A 15002-nucleotide genomic window follows, 5' to 3' on the forward strand; every position below is an offset into this window, starting at 1 on the left:
TAAAATAGCAAATTTCTGGCTAAAGAAGTTCACCTCAATACATTCCCATCTAACTAAATTATTTAACAGTTACATTGCAGACCCACACACATTCCCTGATACACTTACACATGGAATAACTTATCTGAAACCTAAAGATCAAGCAGACACAGCAAACCCAGCTAAATATCGCCCCATAACATGCCTACCAACAGTATACAAAATATTAACTTCCGTCATTACACAGAAATTAATGACACATACAACACAGAACAAAATTATAAATGAAGAACAAAAAGACTGTTGCAAAGGAGGACGAGGATGTAAAGAGCCACTGATAATAGATGCAGAGGTGACATATCAAGCTGAAACTAAACAAAGGTCGCTACACTACGCATACATTGATTACCAAAAAGCTTTTGATAGCGTACCCCACTCATGGTTACTACAAATATTGGAAATATACAAAGTAGATCCTAAATTGATACAGTTCCTAAACATAGTAATGAAAAATTGGAAAACCACACTTAATATCCAAACAAATTCAAATAATATCACATCACAGCCAATACAGATTAAACGTGGAATATACCAAGGAGACTCATTAAGTCCTTTCTGGTTCTGCCTTGCTCTGAACCCACTATCCAACATGCTAAATAATACGAATTATGGATACAATATTACTGGAACATACCCGCACAAAATCACACATTTGCTATACATGGATGATCTAAAACTACTGGCAGCAACAAATCAACAACTGAACCAATTACTAAAGATATCAGAAGTATTCAGCAATGATATAAATATGGCTTTTGGAACAGACAAATGTAAGAAAAATAGCATAGTCAAGGGAAAACACACTAAACAGGAAGATTACATATTGGATAACCACAGCGACTGCATAGAAGCGATGGAAAAACAGATGCCTATAAATATCTAGGATACAGACAAAACATAGGAATAGATAATACAAATATTAAAGAAGAACTAAAAGAAAAATATAGACAAAGACTAACAAAAATACTGAAAACAGAATTGACAGCAAGAAACAAGACAAAAGCTATAAATACTTATGCTATACCAATATTGACCCACTCATTTGGAGTAGTGAAATGGAGTAACACAGACCTAGAAGCACTCAATACACTTACACGATCACAATGCCACAAATATAGAATACATCACATACTTTCAGCAACTGAAAGATTCACATTAAGCAGAAAGGAAGGAGGAAGGGGATTTATCGACATAAAAAACCTACATTATGGACAGGTAGACAATTTAAGAAAATTCTTTCTAGAACGAGCAGAAACTAGCAAAATACACAAAGCAATCACTCATATAAATACATCGGCTGCACCACTGCATTTCATAACCACTTCTACAACCCTTTAGATCACATAACATCAACGGATACGAAGAAAGTAAATTGGAAAAAGAAAACACTACATGGCAAGCACCCTTATCATCTAACACAGCCACACATCGTTCAAGACGCATCCAACACATGGCTAAGAAAAGGCAATATATACAGTGAGACGGAAGGATTCATGATTGCAATACAGGATCAAACAATAAAAACCAGATATTACAGCAAGTATATTATTAAAGATCCCAATACCACAACAGATAAATGCAGACTTTGCAAACAACAAATAGAAACAGTAGATCACATCACAAGCGGATGTACAATTCTAGCAAATACAGAATACACCAGAAGACATGACAATGTAGCAAAAATAATACATCAACAACTTGCCATACAACACAAACTAATAAAGCAACACATTGCCACATACAAGTATGCACCACAAAATGTACTGGAGAATGATGAACACAAATTATACTGGAACAGAACCATTATAACAGATAAAACAACACCACATAACAAACTTGACATCATACTCACCAATAAAAAGAAGAAATTAACACAACTAATCGAAATATCCATACCCAATACAACAAATATACAAAAGAAAACATTAGAAAAAATTGAAAAATACATCCATCTGGCTGAGGAAGTCAAGGACATGTGGCATCAGGATAAAGTTGACATTATACCAATTATACTATCAACTACAGGAGTCATACCACACAATATCCACCAGCACATCAATGCAATACAGCTACATCCAAACTTATATATACAACTACAGAAATCCGTAATTATTGATACATGTTCAATTACCCGAAAGTTCCTAAATGGAATATAACATACACCGTACAGTTAAAAGGAAGTCACGCTTGATCAAGGTCCGCGTCATTTTCCATTTTTGACCAGACATAACGTCTGAGAAAAGAAAGAAAGAATAATAATAATAATAAAATTCTATGTCCTCAAAGTTCGTATTATTCATGCTGCAGAAATTGTTTCAACCTAAGAAGTTCCAAACTATAATTATCCTTACAAACGTAAGCTTCCGTGGCCATTGTCACATTCAATAAAATTTTTCTTTATTTGTGACTGCATTATCAATAAATATTTAACTACCGACGGTTCGGTCCCAGCTGCAAGCGACCTTCTTCAGGGTGATTTTGTTTACTGCTGCCGCCTGGTTATCCATTCGCCAACTTCCACCAGTCACAAGCAGTAATGCACACACTAATCAAAACGTCGGGTATTCACTAATGAAAAGAAATATTAAAAACACCATTAAAGACTTCTGACATCTTTCCCCTTCATCCTAAACAGCTTATCAGAATTAGATAACAGCCCTGTCTGCTGGTACATGAGGAACAAAGTTTTCTCATTCAGCAATAAAGAAAAACACCCTGAAGAAGGTCGCTTGCAACAGGGACAGAAAGTCGGCAGTTTTATATATACTGACAATGCGGTCACAAACCCAGAAAATTTTTATTGAATATAATTATCCTAATGACGCTTTTATCAATGTAAGCTGCCAAAAATCTAGAACTTTGAGTGTAGTGTTCTGCTTTGGTTCATATAGTATCTTTATTGAAGTGCAAAATGACAAATTGTGTCTTCTGGTAGTTTAAAGCAAACTTATTCGTGTAATCATATTCAATAAATTTCAACAATACGGTGTGCAATCTTCTTGATTTGATTGGAATCTATGCATCAGGCGGTTTCGTTCAGTGACGTACCGCCTTTTAGCGGGGTTGTATTTTGACGGACAACGAATGTTGAGCATCACTTTACGAAAGATTTAACTCTAATATTTAGTTGCTAGAGTACAGATATTTCAATATACATATGTAAAAGATTTTAACGGTTTTTGAAAATATTGTTGTGGTTTTCAGTTCTAAGACTGTTTTCACGCAGTTCTCCGTGCTACTCGATCCTGTACAAGCCTCTGCGTCTCCGAATAACTATCGCAACCTACATCGTTCTGAATCATCTTACTGTGCTGATCTCTTGGTCTCTCTCTACGATTTTTATCCCCCACACTTCCGTCCAGTACTAAATTGGTGATCCCGTGATGTCTCAGAACGTGTCCTATCAACTGATCCCTTCTTGTAGTCAAGTCGTGCTACAAATTTCCTATCTCCATAATTATATTCAGCACCTCATTAGTTACGCGATCTACCCATCCATTTTTCAGCATTGCTTTATAGCTACACATTTCAAAAGTTTTTATCCTCTTCTTGACTAAACTGTTTATGGTGCACGTTTCACTTCCGTACATGGTTAAACTCTATACACATACCTTCAGAGAAGACTTCGTGACACTTAAACGTATATTCGAGGCAAATAAATCTGTATTCCTCAGAAACGCTTTTCTTGCTATTGCTAGTCTTCTTTAAAATAATTTTATAAAATATTAACGTACCAGTGCATGCCTCAGGGTTGTTATTCCTTCTTGATTTATTGTTATGCAGATGTTCACCTGAAGATGTAGCTGCGTAGCCCCTCCTGCCGGAGGTTCGAGTCCTCCCTCGGGCATGGGTGTGTGTGTTGTTCTTAGTATAAGTTAGTGTAAGTAGTGTGTAAGTCTAGGGGCCGATGATCTCAGCAGTTTGGTCCCTTATGAATTCACACACATTCGAACATTTTGAGATGTGGCTCCTAGTGCCATGAAACTGATAGTGACCTAAAAATAAAGGACTAAATGCAGCTTTTTATTAATACTCAAGATGATATTTTATTGCAGGTTACGCATTCAATAAATATCACCATGCAATTCGGACTGAATGTTGAACCGTAGATGTCACTGTAACCGAATTAGTCAGCAGGTTGAAAAACAATATACCAAATTCAGTTGGGCCATGGCCATTAAAATAAGGCGGCGGTCCCACGAAACTGCTCCACTTGTACGAACTACTGCAGAATATCAAACATCAAAGTATATTAGCGACTTTTAGGGTGATAGTGCCGTTTCTACGGAGTAATTGCTTCTTCATTACTACAGGTCGTTTGTAAAGTGTTTTTTTTTTTTTTTTTTTTTTTTTTTGTAGAAAACATCTCCAGAAAATTGAGTTCAGATACTGAAAACCTTTCTCAGCCATGCTCGTGAGAATAAACTCAATGGGAAAAATTCAGAGGGTGAGTCAAAAAGGACTTTACAACATTGGAATGGCAGAAATTTATTCAGAAAACTTACGGAATCGGTAGATGTGTTATTTTGTAGCAAGCAACCTCACGTTTCACGTAAAAGTGTCGATTGTCATTCTGGTCGTTTATGGCTGCCATCTGTGATGCGGCAAACATCTCACCGGTAACTAATTTCTTCCCACACTCGTTGCAGCAAATCTGGCGTAACGGCAGCGTAGGTTCGATTTTTTAGGTCGGCTAAATTGTTTGGTAGTGGAGGAGCATACTCACGGTCTTTAATGAAACCCCAGAGGAAAATATTCAGTGGTGTCAAGTCTGGGGAACGAGGTGGCCATGTTAGTAACACTTCGCGGCCACCGAACTGGAAAGCGATTGTCGAGGAAACCTCAAACTTCCGTGAGGAAATGATGAGGTCTACCGTCATGCTGCTAGTAATCCATCTGATCTCGGTCATGTTCATCGATCTGTAGAATTCAAAAAGTTTTCAAGCATATCCAGACACGCAATAGCACTTATAGTTTCTCCACGAAGAATTTTTCACTTTCAGTTTGCTAAGGCAAAAAGTTTTCAGCTCTCACGGACATGTTTCAGGGTTGCATGTGGATATTCGTTGCTCCATATTTTGCAGTTATACGTGTTACCATGCCACTGATATGAAATGTTGACTCATCGCTGAAGATTATTGTGTTCAGGAATGTCTCGTCGTCCTCTCTCTGATGCAACGTTTCCACACAGAATTCCCCGCGAACATTCTTGTCTGCATCAGTAATGTGCTGCGCCATTGTGAATCTGTATGATTTCAAGCGTAAACATCTACACAGTACTCACCAAACAGTCTTTTGTGAAATGCCGGTTTCGCGAGAGGCACGTCACGTTGATTCAATGTTCTCCATTACATGTTCGAGACACTCATCAACACGCTGGTGACCCGGTGATTTATAACGTCGCAGTGAACAACCCATCTCAACAAAGTTCTTGTGCCAAGAATAAATTGTAGACCTACTTGGAGGTTTTTTTAGCGTATTCGGTGCTAAATTTTGGGCTGAACAGTTTTTTCAGAGTTCGTTTCATAAAGCCAAAACACACAGTGAGCGCACTCCGCATCAGTAAAATTAGCCATTTTAACTGTCCATTCCAATGGCGCTCCTGGTGGCGGAATAGGGTGTTGATGCACTACGTGAATCAAACTTGAAATTGCTTGCTACAACCTGACACATGTACCTATTATTATGTAAGTTATCTCATTAAATTTATATATGATTTCAAAGCTATAAAGTCCTTTTGACTAACTCTGTAAGTCACTTCCTGAAAAACCACACTGGTCGCTTTGAAGCTCAGAAGACAGTGTAGAACTGGTGCCACTAGGTCATGTGACCCTCGAAAGATGACGTAAGCCATGGCAGTGAACTGGTGTGTGTGTGTGTGTGTGTGTGTGTGTGTGTGTGGCAATAGAACGTATAGAGTCGGTGGTATACGACTGATCAACATGGAGACATGACTTAAAGGAGCTATTATTTTACTACGTACCTAGAACCACATTGTGAACGTGGTTCACTGTTTATTGCTGTATCAGCGCAAATGGTCCAGTGTGTCTATAAGGAGTGGTGTTCCACTCGCAGCCATGTAATGCGGAGTCGTGGTCAACGAAAGATTCCAATAGCGAGGGGTTAGAGACAAGTGTTACGCCTTACCAGCAACAACTGGTTTAAAATCCAACAGGAACTGCTGCTGTCAGTTAATGAAGGTTCATTTCCACCAGTTAACCAGCAAACATTGTAAAGGAAACTGAGTGCAATGTATATTTGGAGTCAGGTACTTCGCGAAAGGCCGTTGTGGTCACAGCGGCACATAGAGACACACGTCTTCAATGAGCCAAAGAACACAGACATTTGGCAGTAGCCGACTGGAAGCATTTAGTGTCATCCAAAGAGTCGTGATTTTTGGCTCTTTTCATTTAACGAGTCGTTTAACCCTTGGTGTGTGGAGAGTATGGTTTAGGACGTAGGTGGTTTCGTGATGTTTTGGTGGTGTTTTTTGTACCATGAATCGGGCCCACTCATTCATGTTACCATGAACATGAACCAGAACATTTATTTCAACATTCTCGGTGACACAGTGTTGGCCTTTCTTGTACATCTTCATGATGAGTTTGCTGAGGACTCCCGAGTCTTCCAAGACGACAACAACGGTGTTCAGAGGGCTGCATGCAGGCGTTCCTCGTTTGACAAACTCGGGCGCCTTTTCGCACTTCGTCTGGCCCGTTAAATTATCCGTACTTAATCCTCTGGAAAATGTCTGTTACTACGAGAAACAGCGGATGAAGCATAGCAATCAGCATCCGCGCAATTCAGTAGCTGTACAGGCTCTAGTCATCAGTGAGCGGCTTCAGCTGGAAACAGAACGTCCTCAGTTTAACATATGAATTGTGTGCTTATAAGGCAGGGAAGACTAATATCTTTCTTATAGAGCGGTTTCACTGTTGACGGTGTTCTACAAAGAACGCCGCATCTTTGATACACAAAATCTGTTGAAGATAACGAAACGGTTAAAATGTCAAACTGAAGAAAAAAGAGTTTTTTTCATACCTTAATAAGTTTCGATGGGAGCTTCATTTGTTACCGTGCAGTCACCAAAACGATACTCTATTTCACGCCATGCTTTGCCCAGCGTCTCTGGTGCTACAGTTGTGATGGCTGTCGAAATTCGTTTCCGCTGATGCCCCAGATTTCGAATACTCTTCTTGAGAGACAGCGTTCTTTACATAGCCCCACAAAAATCAGTTCGGTAAGATCAGGACTTCTGGGACGTCAGGGAATAGGCGCCTCCCTGGATATCCAGACACTGGAATTCTGGTGTTTAGTGTGTTCGCATTTCGAAGTGATAATGAGACAAGGCGCCATCTTGCGTGAAAAAGACACGTTGACCAGATTGTTGTTTAGTTTCTGCTGTCCATAAATCAGTAAGAGTACGAGAGGGTGGAGGTCTCTTCTGAACAGCACGTTGCAAGACATCCCAGATATGATCAATAATATTGGTGTCTAGGGAGTTCGGCGGCCAACGGAAGCATTTAAACTCAAAAGAGTGTTCCTGGAGCCACTCTGTAGTAATTGTAGACCTGTGGGTTGTTGCATTGTCCTGCTGCAATTGTCCAAGTCCGTTGGAATGCACAATGGAAATAAATGGATGCAGGTGATCAGACAGGATGCCAACGTACGTGTCACCTGTCAGAGTCGTATCTAGACGTGTCAGGCGTCCAATATCACTCCAACCACACCATTACAGAGCGTCCACCAGCTTGAACAGTCCCCTGATGGCATGCAGGGACCATGGATTCATGAGGTTGTCTTCATACCCGTACACATTCATCCACTCGATACAATTTGAAACGAGACTCATCCGAACAAGTAACATGCTTCCAGTCATCAACAGTCCAATGTCGGTGTTGACGGGCACAGGTGAAGCGGAACGCTATGTGTCGTGCAGTCATCAATGGCATACGACTGGGCCTTCGTTGAATGGTTCACACGCTGACACTTGTTGATGGCCCAGCATTGAAATCTGCGGCAGTCTGCGGAACGGTTGCACTTCCGCCATGCTGAACAATTATCTTCAGTCGTCGTTGGTTCCGTCCTTGCAGAATCTCTTTCCAGCCGCAGCGATGTCTGAGATTTGATGTTTTACCAGATTCCTGGTTTTCACGATAGAATCGTGGAATGGTCATACGGGAAATTCCCCGCTTCATCGCTACCTCGGAGATTCTGTGTCCAATCGCTCGTGCGCCTACAATAACATCACGTTCAAACTCCCTAAATCTTGATAACATGACATTGTAGAGCAGTAACCGATCTAACAACTGCAGCAAACACTTGTTGTCTTATATAGGCGTTACCAACTGCAGCGCCATATTGTGCCTGTTTACATATCTCTTTGTTTGAATACGCTTGCCTATACCAGTTTTTTTGGCGCTTCAGTGTATATGGAATGGTACTTTGTCTGAAAATAGCATTTAATTAAGGAAATTTGGAATATCATTAATTTCATTTAGCGCTTAACTGACAAATTTTGTGCGCTTGTGCGCTCGGGCGATTTTATCTCTTGTCTAATCATCATTTTGTAGGCATGAAGTCGTAATCTTTTATGCAAGTCATTGCAGAGTGTTGTCTTAAGCATCTTTAGCTAACGACTTTATCGAACAAGAGATTTTTTCGGGCTTGTGATGCAAGATTGCTGGATTTCTGCGACTTCGCTTAGTCTTAACTGGCCTGGTCAATGTCTTTCAGCACGCTTCCTGTATCTCTAATCTGGTTGAACCAGTGACGAATAGGTCTGTCCAGAATAAGTGTTTTCTCACGGATAAGTTTTTCGAAAGCGACGCTGCACACTAACTACTGATTTAAACGCAGCGTATCAAAGAATGCAATGTGCCTTCTGTTGCACCGTCAACACACTACTGACATGTGAGTCAAAGTGGCGGCACGTCAGGGTTCAGGTTTTTGCGCGTCTCAGGGTTTGGCTCCATAAGACAAGATATAGAAAACCTTGTTACTTTATTGTCAGTTGGATAGTATTTCAGTATGGCTTGTTCCAAATCCTGGCTTACTTTTTTGGAATACCGTGTATATGATTATCATGAAAATGAAAAGAGAATTTGAAACGTGACGTAAGCACATTGGCGCCTCCTCTCTAACAGAACAGAGGGGGCAACGATAGTAACGTCCGACAGATGATGTATCTTCGACAACTGTGTCGCATATTGCCATTCCACGAGACACTGATAGCGAGTGTGGAATTTAACCCATGATGTTTATCGCACACTGTTGTGATTAAAAAGTGTATATCATTTCTCCTGTATCACTCGCCTCCCAAATTCGGTGGATATTAATTTCTTCCTTTACCAGGAATAAAATCAGTTATTATTCTATGTGCAACCACTTTTGAGTGCCCTAACGACCTTCACTTCTGTAGCGAGGTCGGCGATAAATGAGAGATGGAGATTAGATTAGTTCTGATTAGTACTTGTTCCATAGGTCATGAATACGACACTTCGTAATGATGTGGCACGTGTCAGGTTAATAAAAGGTGTCTATAGAAGATATTACATTACACAAAATATTACATGACACTTAATATTTTTAATCTTTTTTTTCGGGGGGTTGGGGAAATTACCCACTAGCTATATCCAAAAATTCATCTAATGACTAGAAGGAGTTGCCATTAAGAAATTCTTTTAATTTCCTTTTAAGTGCTATATAGCTATCTGTCAGACTTTTGATGCTATTAGGTAAGTGACCAAAGACTTTTGTGTCAGCATAATTTACCCCCTTCTGAGCCAAAGTTAGATTTAACCTTGAGTAGTGAAGAGCATCCTTTCTCCTAGTGTTGTAGACATGTACACCGCTATTACTTTTGAATTTGTTCGGATTGTTAATAACAAACTTCATAAGTGAATATATACCGGGTGATCAAAATGTCAGTATAAATTTGAAAACTGAATAAATCATGGAATAATGTAGATAGAGAGGTACAAATTGACACACATGCTTGGAATGACATGGGGTTTTATTAGAACCAAAAAAATACAAAAGTTCAAAAAATGTCTGACAGATGGCGCTTCATCTGATCAGAATAGCAATAATTAGCATAACAAAGTAAGACAAAGCAAAGATGATGTTCTTTACAGGAAATGCTCAATATGTCCACCATCATTCCTCAACAATAGCTGTAGTCGAGGGATAATGTTGTGAACAGCACTGTAAAGCATGTCCGGAGTTATGGTGAGGCATTGGAGTCGGATGTTGTCTTTCAGCATCCCTGGAGATGTCGGTCGATCACGATACACTTGCGACTTCCGGTAACCCCAAAGCCAATAATCGCACGGACTGAGGTCTGGGGACCTGGGAGGCCAAGCATGACAAAAGTGACGGCTGAGCACACGATCATCACCAAACGACGCGCGCAAGAGATCTTTCACGCATCTAGTAATACCTTTTTTGGTTCTAATAAACTCCATCTCATTCCAAGCATATGTGTCAATTTTTACCTCTCTATCTACATTATTCCGTGGTTTATTAAGTTTTCAAATTTATGCTGACTTTTTGATCACCCGGTATATTGTGAGGCTACAGTGAAGATCTCTAGCTCTTTAAGTAAGTGTCTGCAGGATAATCTTGGATGAGCTCCAGCAATTATTCTGATTACACGCTTTTGTGCAATGAACACTCTTTTGTTCAATGATGAGTTACCACAGAATATGATGCCATATGAAAGCAGAGAATGAAAATAGGCGTGGTAAGCTAATTTACTGAGATGTATATCGCCAAAATTTGCAAGGACCCTAACAGTATAAGTAGCTGAACTCAACCGTTTCAGCAGATCTTCAGTGTGTTTTTTCCAGTTCAACCCCTCATCAATGCATACACCAAGAAATTTTGAATATTGTACCTTAGCTACCGATTTCTGATCGAAGTCTATATTTGTTCATGGTGTCATTCCATTTACTGTGTGGAACTGTATGTACTGTGTTTTGTCAAAGTTTAATGAGAGCCCATTTGCAGAGAACCACTTAATGATTTTCTGAAAAACATCGTTTACAATTTCACCAGTTAATTCTTGTCTGTTAGGTGTGATAGCTATACTTGTATCATCGGCATCGGAGAACATGTACTGAGTTGTGTCTGGCATCACGAGAGATATAACAGAGTTACTGAAAGCGCCGTCGTTGCGGCTGCCTCCCAGTAACTGACTGTTGTGTTCTGCCACAGACGATCCTGCTGGGTGACAGCGGCGTGGGCAAGACGTCGCTGCTGGTGCAGTTCGACACGGGCCGCTTCCAGAGCGGGTCCTTCTCGGCCACCGTCGGTATCGGCTTCACGGTGAGTCTATGCGCTCTGCACCACCAGTGCAGCCACGCTGCGTTGTCTGGCAGCTCACACGTAAGTACTCAGAGGAGGGGAGCTTCACACACTGGGGGACTCAAGGTAGGTATAGGAAGCCAAGGCAACGCAACAGCTTTCAGGCCTCGTATCTTCGGCAGCTGTAAGCTTTGCCAACGGACTGAGATGTTTTTGCTCTCCAGAAACTCTCTTCCATTTTTGTGTGGTTTCTGACTTGTGTGTCGACTTTGCATGAACTCTCACAAGCAGGCAGTAACTACCAACGTTTTTTCAACTGGAACATCTGAACGGCAGGACATAGCTTTGCTAGATACAGCAAGTAGTCTACTTTTGAAGCGTTTTTTTATTTGTTGTTTATGTGCGCAGTGTTGTAACTTAGTTTTAAAGGCGTCTGAAGGAACGTCAAGGTTTTGAAAGAATGCAGGTCTATTGGTGTTCACTCCCGAGGGGTAGTGACTCCGAATTGCTGAGCAGCGGCGTCTGCGCCTCTGTTGCCGTCTCGCAGTCTGCACACTCCAACACGTCTGGTCTCTGCTGACAACACAGCAGACTTTCCTGTCCAACGGTCCAGTGTGGAGCTTCAGTGTTCTTACTCGAAAACAGGTATGTAAATAACTTCCCCATTGGTAACACGTACATAGATGCTCTTTCATAACATGACCAACGTGATTACCTGACTGTGAAAATTAACCACTACTGAGTATTGTATCAACATGATGTTGTGCCAGAATTACACTACTGGACTACTGGCCATTAAAATTGCTACACCAAGAAGAAATGCAGATGATAAACGGGTATTCATTGGACAAATATATTATACTAGAACTGACATGTGATTACATTTTCACGCAATTTGGGTGCGTAGATCCTGACAAATCAGTACCCAGAACAACCACCTATAGCCGTAATAACGGCCTTGATACGCATGGGCATTGAGTCAAACAGAGCGTGGATGGCGTGTACAGGTACAGCTGCCTATGCAGCTTCGCACGATGCCACAATTCGTCAAGAGTAGTGACTGGCGTATTGTGACTAGCCAGCTGATCGGCCACCATTGACCAGACGTTTTCAACTGGTGAAAAATCTGGAGAATGTGCTGACCAGGGCAGCAGTCGAACATTTTCTGTATCCAGAAAGGCCCGTACAAGGACCTGCAACATACGGTCGTGCATTATCCTGCTGAAATGTAGGGCCCGCATCTCGTGGTCGTGCGGAAGCGTTCTCGCTTCCCACGCCCGGGTTCTCGGGTTCGATTCCCGGCGGGGTCAGGGATTTTCTCTGCCTCGTGATGGCTGGGTGTTGTGTGATGTGCTTAGGTTAGTTAGGTTTAAGTAGTTCTAAGTTCTAGGGGACTGATGACCATAGATGTTAAGTCCCGTAGTGCTCAGGGCCATTTGAACCATTTTTGAAATGTAGGGTTTCGCAGGAATCGAATGAAGGGTTGAGCCACCGGTCGTAACACATCTGAAATGTAACGTCCACTGTTCAAAGTGCCGTCAATGCCAACAAGAGGTCACAGAGACGTGTAACCAATGGCACCCCATGCCTTCACGCCGGGTGATACGCCAGTATGGCGATGACCAATACACGCTTCCAATGTGCGTTTACCGCGATGTCGCCAAACACGGATGCGACCATCATGATGTTGAGTACACCATCACAGGCACTCCTGTCTGTGATGCAGCGTCAAGAGTAACCGCAGCCATGGTCTCCGAGCTGATAGTTCATGCTGCTGCAAACGACGTTGAACTGTTCGTGCAGATGATTGTTGTCTTGCAAACGTCTCCATCTGTTGATTCAGGGATCGAGACGTGGCTGCACGATCCGTTACAGCCATGCGGATAAGATGCCTATCATCTCGACTGCTAGTGATACGAGTCCCTTGGGATCCATAACGGCGTTCCGTATTACCCTTCTGCTGCTAACAGTCATTGGATCTCGAACAACGCGAGCAGCAATGTCGCGATACGATAAACCGCAATCGCGATAGGCAACACTCCGACCTTTATCAAAGTCGGAAACATGATGGTACGCATTTCTCCTCCTTATACGAGGCATTACAACAATGTTTCACCCGGCAACGCCGGTAAACTGCTGTTTTTGTATGAGAAATCGGTTGGAAACTTTCCTCATGTCAGCACGATATAGGTGTCGCCACTAGCGCCAACCTTGTGTGAATGCTCTGAAAAGCTAATCATTTGCATATCACAGCATCTTCTTCCTGTCGGTTAAATTTCGGGTCTGTAGCACGTCATCTTCGTGGTGTAGCAATTTTAATGTCCCGTAGTGTATTACTTACCATTAATCGCAAATGTATTTTTAATATACGCCGTTCGCCCACGAAGCTCTGAGACGAGTTTGTTCTCGGCCTGTAGTCGATGTCACCGCAGTAACTACGGTCTGAGGTTGTACTAACAACTGTTAATACTAGGTGGGCTTACACCTTTCAGTTGTGAGCAGGGAGTTTTAAGCAGTAGGCATGCGGTGGTACTGTGTAATGAATGATGTTGCATCATAAATAGCAAAGGAGCAACATCTATGAATCTTTAGTGTAGCTAATAACGTTACCTTCAACAACTTTACATCTTTGGCGCCAAAGTTATCTGTACTCACGGGTACAACTTTCCCTCCGTCCCTTTCCTGTATGGGTACAATACTGCACTTCAGCAAACGACACGTTTATCTAAACCTTCACGACCGTACAATGTTTCTATTACACATATCACACCTGCTGGTAAGTTCGGTTCCACATTCACCCATAGTGATTTTCCGGTGCTTTTCAACACACAATCATGCAATCAAGCCTTAAAGCTAATGATCGTGGTTTAAGTAGACGTCTTGTATGCTAGACACTCCTCATGGCAGATCAAAATTGACACCATTTCGTCTAGTAGGACTGTCTTCCCGCTCAGTTCCACTATACGTTGTCGAAGGTCAGTCATAGAATGATGTTGATGCGGAAAATCTAACCCCAAAATCATGCTGTACCTCTCGCTTACATGAGATACCACTCCAACGGATTGCCTAAACTTCGTTGTACAACTGCAAAATTCATCACTATTGGCTCCAATGGTCGCACGTCATTATCCCCTACCCAAAGTTAATAATATCATGTTGGGTTCCACTGCCTTCTACGCACCAATTTTCTTGAGGCTAGGCCCTTCAGTCCGGAACCGCGCTGCTGCTACGGTCACAGGTTCGAATCCTTCCTCGGGCATTGATGAGTGTGATGTTCTTAGGTTAGTTAGGTTTAAGTAGTTATAAGTCTAGGCGACTGATGACCTCAGATGTTAAGTCCCATAGTGCTTGGAGCCATTTGAACCATCTTGAGGCTGCTGACATATATGCTCCTCTGTCCAACAATACTTAATACTCTCCTCCATCCAAAACACTCAATATGGCACATTCCACCTCTGCATTCGTTCTCACTTAACTTAATACTACCGGAAACTCCTGTCGGTGACCGTGTGGCTCCTCTTGTAAGTTTAACGGACGCTTCCTATTCCATGGACTACCTCTACCATAATCCCTGTAACCTTGCCGTTGACCAAAACCTCCTCTGGTGCCATTTCCACCAAATTGTTGGCGACCCCGGTTACTCCAGTTATTCTGTG

Source organism: Schistocerca americana, chromosome 1, assembly GCF_021461395.2.
Source record: "Schistocerca americana isolate TAMUIC-IGC-003095 chromosome 1, iqSchAmer2.1, whole genome shotgun sequence".
Lineage (NCBI taxonomy): Eukaryota > Metazoa > Arthropoda > Insecta > Orthoptera > Acrididae > Schistocerca > Schistocerca americana.